Consider the following 6,661-nt stretch of genomic DNA (forward strand, 5'->3'; position numbering starts at 1 on the left):
CATATTTTTGTTAAATATTGAATCATATAAACACCCCAGAAGACAACCTATATTTGTTGCGTTTTTTTTTTCTATGTTTCAACATTTTTATTCTTGGTTCCATTTTAAAAGTGTGTTGTTATTCATGGTTCCATTTTGAAAATGCATTACTATTTTGGTTCCATTTTGAAAGTAAATTTCTATTCTTGATTCTATTTTGAAAGTGTATTGATATTATTACTTCCATTTTGAAAGTCTATTGATATTCATGGTGCTAAATTGGTTCCATTTTGAAAGTTCATTTGAAACATCCCATAAACACAGTCTGAAAATTTCGTTTTAAATCGGTAATAAAACCATATTCATCAAACGTCATATAAGAATCATAAACTACATATCTCAAAATATCATAACAACTGTCAGATATATCAGAGTATAAACACCCCAGGCTGAACAAATGGTGTGTGCACTGCAATCTTCCCGAGCTCCTCTTTTGAAAACTGAGTACCTGAAACCAAAACTAAAACTGTAAACACAAAGCTTAGTGAGCTCCCCCAAACTACCAAATACCATACAATAACATATAAAGCACATACTGGGCCTTGCCCACTGCATCAGACCGAAGTCCGAAAACTGCATCGGACCGAAGTCCGGAACTGACTGGGACCTTGTCCCCTGCATCGGACCGAAGTCCGGAACTGACTGGGACCTTGTCCCCTGCATCAGACCGAAGTTCGAAACTAACTGCATCGGACCGAATTCCGGAAACTGCATCGGACCGAAGTCCGAAACTAACCAGGGCCTTGCCCTCTGCATCGAACCGAAGTCCGGAACTGACTGAACATAGCATCTCGTAACATATCAACTATCATGAATACATATACTGCATACTGCATCGGAACAGAGTCCGGGACACATAACACAAAACATGATTGAATCACAAAGACATCAAGCACTCTAACTACTGCATCGGACCGAGGTTCGGAACTAACTGAACGTAGCATAACATAATCATAACATATAATATAAACACATATACCGCATACTGCATCGGACCATAGTCTGGAACACATAACTCATACCATGTCTGTATCACAAAGACACCAAGCATACTGAACTACTGCATCGGACTGTAGTCCGAAACTACTGCTAACTAAAGGGGCCGACATTGTATCCGTAGACCCGTTCCTACTGGAAGGAAACTCACCTCACACTGCTGAAGTCCCGTAGACACAACCCCACACTGCTGAAGTTCCACAGAATCAACCCCAGCTGCTAGATGACAGATTCCCAAACTGTCAACACCAAAATAACACCCAATTAATAATTGGGTTCTAACACATAACTATAAATACATACTTTGGATAATTACTACATTACCCCTAGCTTGGCTTACCCAAGCCCAAGGCCCAATCCATAAGCCCAAAGTCAACTAGGGATCAAAGCCCAACATATGGCCTAACTTTCCAAATTGGGCCCAATCCTTCATATGGGCCTTACCCCAAAGCCCAACTAATTACTCTAGTCCATTTGATTATTCTTGGATGGCCCAATACAAAGCCCAAGTGAAATTAGGGTTTCTCATAAAATAATAATTAGGGTTAAGTGTTTCTCACTTAACCCATTAAAGGCTTAACCCACTAAGGACTTAATCCATTAAGTCCATTATTGCTTAGATTAATTTTTGTCAATGATTATTATTTAATATTTCACTTATTAAATAATTCCTGTGTGTGTGTCCTGATAATTTCTCAAATATTAGTATTTGCTCAATTAGCCCATTAAGGACTTAGTCCATTAAGTCCTTTATTCTACTAGATAAATGGCATGAAATAGTTTGGGTTTGATTCACAATCCAATCCCAATGGCCCAAAAGTGGGTCCAAATAAGTCCAAGGCCCAAATACTCATAATTAGGGGTTTCCACCCAAACATGGCCCAATAGGCCCAAAACCAAATCTCTAAGCCCATTAGGGTTTGCTAGCGGGGCACCACCCATTACCACCTCAGGTAGTGGTGGTTGATGGCGGCTCGCCGCGGCGGCCACCACCTTACGGTGGTGGTTACTATTATTTTATTATTCATGCTAATTACAATTACAAGGTTTTTATCCAAAAATAAGCACACACACACATAAACAGCATAAACACACACACAGCCACCTTGTGGTGGTCGGTGGTGGGAGATGCTGGCAGAAAACGATTTCAGGGCATCAACCACCATGGTCGGCGGCCATGGTGGGTTTTTCTCTCAATCTTCGGCTAAGCTTACACATACACACACGAAACATAATTAGCAGCAACATCATGCTAACTTGAACAAACCCCCACCTAGAGATGTGCAACGGGAGGAGGTCGGCAACGGAAAGAAACAGCCGCTGGGGTGGCAGTGGCGTGAGATGACGGACAATAGAGGCAGATACGGCAGCAGCAACGACGGCTTCCGATGACAACAGCCACGTTCAGCTCTTCTGGTCTCTCCCAAGGGTCCCATCACCCTATCTCGATAAACCTTGTTCATGCCGGCAGTAGATCAATGGCGGCGTTAATGCAACAGAACAGCTGCAACAGTAGCAGTTGGCGGCGGCGCTGGACAGCCCTAGCAACATCGGCAGTGTGGCTAAGGTGAGACAGAAGAAGAAGAGTGAGTGGCGAGCAGTCTTACCGAGGGCCTCATAATCGCAGATAACTTGCACGGGGACGCACACGGTGGGTTTTTCCCCGGTCTTCAGCGGTCCTTTGATGCCCACGACGACTCTGGCAGTCGCATATTGGCGGAACTCCGGCAAGCAGCTTCACCTGGTAGGAACAGCAAGAAGAGGGGAAGCGGCAGCTGGCAACTCACTCATGGCGGCTGGAAATGGTTTCTTAGGTTAGGGTTGAAGATGCGATGTGGGGGGGGGGGGAGGGATACGGGTATATCCCGTGTCCATTCAAACTTCCGTTCCTTTATCCAAGATTAGTCCCTCCCCACCAAATTCATTTCCAAATAAATCCGAAACTTACCTATTAGCCCCCATTAATTCAAAATCTTTACAATTTAAATCCTAATAATTACCAAGCATACCCTTACTTCTAAAATTCTTCTCAAATAAACTCTGTAATTTACTAAACAACCCCCAACTATCAAAATTCTTCACACATTAGTCTGGGACTCACATATTAATTTATTTAAATAAACGGGGCGTTACATCATTATTGTTGCAAATCAGAAAAACTGATTTTGTTCTAAAAATAACCAAAAAATCAGTACCATTACCAACACCGAAAGTCTGGTTCTCAGCTCATATAGTATGACAAATCCGATTCTAGTTCCAAACCGGTTCGGTTCCTGTCTGATTTTAAAACTCATCCCAATAACCAACTCCTTTAAGTTCTAATTCTAACTCAACTTTACTTTCAATTTGTTACAATAGGTTGACACTATCAATCTCCATTAGTAAACATGTGTACACTAATTTTAAACTCTTCTACCAGCAACATTGCAATAAATTTCATAATACGATTTGATTGTTTCCAAATAATATTTGTTACCAAAATTCGATTTAGTATTTTTATTTCTCATTTCTAAAATTAATATGTTATTATTTATATATGTTTGTTGGATTTGTTTGTGGCTGGCACCGATACGACTTCAAACTCGTTAGAATGGGCAATGACAGAAATACTATGTAATCCATACACCTTGACCAGAGCCCAAAAGGAGCTCAAAGACGTTATTGGTAAAGGGAAGATGGTAGAAGAATCTGAAATATTAAGGTTGCCTTACTTAGCATGCATCTTGAAAGAAACCCTACGGATTCATCCACCAATCGCCTTCTTAATCCCACGAAAAAAATCATACTGAGATCAAACTCAACGACTACATTATACCAAAAGGTATCCAAGTGCTAGTCAATTCATGGGTTATAGGACGAGACTCAACCTTTTGGGAGGACTCAATGAAATTCAAGCCAGAAAGGTTTTTGACTTCAAGTCTTGATGTTCGGGGTCGTGATTTTGAACTAGTTCCCTTTGGTGCTGGACGGAGAATTTGTCCTTGTTTACCACTTGCAAATCGTGTGCTTCCCGTGATGTTGGGATCATTACTCAATAATTTTAATTGGAAGCTTGATGGTGGACTTGGACATAACGAATTGGAAATGAATGAGAAATATGGGATCACCCTGCAAAAGGCAAACCCTCTTTGTGTATTTTCGGTTCCTATAAATTAATTTCTATGTATTTATATCTTTTACTTTTATTTTAATGTTTTTATCAGCCATCATAGTCATTCTCATATCAAGTAAATAAGGATTGTAACGTAATTACATTTTAATTTCTTCTAGATTATATGTTATGCATGTATAGCTATGTAGTATAAATTTGATGACAAATGGCACATACCATTGTGTGCTTCTTTTAAGCAATAAATATTGGATAGAAAATCATGAAAAATAACACTTAGTTGGATGAAATTTAAAGATAAAATAACATCATATAATGAAATATGCCAAGTGGTGAGATGAATTACTTTTTTCACATTTAATTTTACTTGATAAGTGTAACATCAGTGAAATAAAATAAAAAGCTTTGACATTTTTCTGATTGAATAGTTGTTTATCCCACCATTACTATGGTAATTTTGAACATGTGTTAGGCCGGTGGGTCTACAAGCCGTACAACATAATGGAAGGTGGTGTCACCATAGCAGTACCACGACAACCAATGTGCGATGGTGCCATGGACCACCCTTATTTTTCTCCCCCACCCTAACCTCAACAAATTCTTAATCAACATATTACACTATGACACTTGTTAGCCCAATTGTATTCCATAAATTTTCCCTCCCCCTGAATACATTCGGGAAACCAATCCTTGACCAAGCCGGAAATCAGGTTTGTTCGGGAAATGCAACCCAAATCCTAATCTCATACCATTTGACCCCAAAGGAAGTGGAAATGGAAAAACACGATTAAAAAATGAGCCCCTCAACAATGGACACCAGAAGAAGAGAAAGTATTAGCAGAATCATGGTTCGACATTTTCGAGAATCTCATGAATAAAAATGTGCAACCGAATGATGATTTTTGACTACGCATTACCGAGCGGTTTCTCAACAAAATAAGTCATGTCGAGTACCATACAATGCACTAATGTACGACCTAGTTTCTTGAAATGAACAAGACGGTTACAAAGTTCAACGAGACGTACAAAAACTTGATGAGTCAACGAAAAAGCGGGGAAAGAGATATAAACGTTTTCGAAACGGTGCTTAAAATATTTAAAATCAACAATAAAGAAGGTCATTCAAAATTTGACATGGCTCCTTGTCACTACCCAATGGCGGAGTCTTTGCAAGTTCCTTAGCACCAACATTTTCTCCGGTAACTCCCTTGATGTTAACCTGTAAGATAATAGGGATAAAATAGCCTTGGAAATTCTGAGAATTGTGATTTCACTATCAAATCAAAGTATTAGGTGGTACTCCCTAATCTTTGATTGGATAAGACTCAGAAGAGAAAAGAACAGAGAATGAGTATATGAATTTCCGTAAGTACCAGAAAAAACTGACCAAAATCGGTTAAATACATTCTTTGTCTGAAAAGTGTCAAAACTGTCATAAAACAGTTTGGCAACAGTCAACAAACTGTCATAAATCCGGGTTTTCTATAAGAATTAATACCAAGTCAAAAATGGGTCAAATATTCTAAATTTGAATTTCTGATGCATTTTCGCGCTGACCTGGCAGCTCGATCCCAGCTAGGGACTCTGCCCCTTAGACCCCGCTCCCAGGGGCGCTGCCCCGGACCCCCGTTCGTTCAGGGGCTTCGCCCCTAAATGACAGTCTACTTTTAATCTTAAATAAATTTAAACAAGTGTGCACTCCACACCTTCCTTACTTGTTTAATATTTATCAAGATCACTTTTGGTCAACAAAAGTAATCCCATTACACTTAAATCACATTAGTGAAACAAATCACCAACATAACCAACAATGACGGAACCAGAAAGTACAAGAACTCATGGCATACTGCCGAAAAGCTAGCCACTCCGGAGATTTAGTCAACATCAACCGAGATGCTTTCAGAATCACCCTGAATCTTCTATATAACATGTTTTTCTCCAAGGATTTAACCGATCCCTATGTGGATTCCGTTAAAGAGTTTAAGGAGCTGGTTTCAACTTTATGTTTATTTATATATCTTTATTGTATATAAGAAACTTTCAACTATATGCTTAAGTACATTATGTTTAATTGGTTTTTAACACATATCTAAAACTATTATTGGGTTTTCCCGAATAACACGACACTTTCTAATCATTTTCATATCCACTACAAGGTTTTTTTTTATTATTTTTTTTTATTTTTTTTATTTTAATTATAATTACGAGAAATTGCTTTTTTCCCGTTTCTGTGATGACGCATGTATCTACTTATGTTTACTTTGAAGGTGGTGCATACAACATTCTATAACGGTGATTATCATTACTTCACTCATACACATACTAAACCTTTTGAACAAACAATCGAGTTTTAGAAACTTCTCAATTTAATCATTATCTTGTAACGATTAAATACACTTGTAATAAAATAATCTTTCTTCCAAATAAGAAAAATACAAAGTGAAAGATTCAAATCATACAAAATTTTAAAAGAAAGAATCAAATATATTGGGATCTAGTATGAAAAGTACAAGTCTC

General features: G+C 38.5%; 1 pseudogene; it reads left to right on the plus strand.

The window, feature by feature from the left end:
- The first annotated feature begins 3,583 nt into the window (after positions 1-3,583).
- On the plus strand, positions 3,584-4,226 carry LOC111888492 (geraniol 8-hydroxylase-like; annotated as a pseudogene).
- Positions 4,227-6,661: the final 2,435 nt, after the last annotated feature.

This window comes from Lactuca sativa, chromosome 3 (assembly GCF_002870075.4).
Source record: "Lactuca sativa cultivar Salinas chromosome 3, Lsat_Salinas_v11, whole genome shotgun sequence".
Classification (NCBI taxonomy): domain Eukaryota; kingdom Viridiplantae; phylum Streptophyta; class Magnoliopsida; order Asterales; family Asteraceae; genus Lactuca; species Lactuca sativa.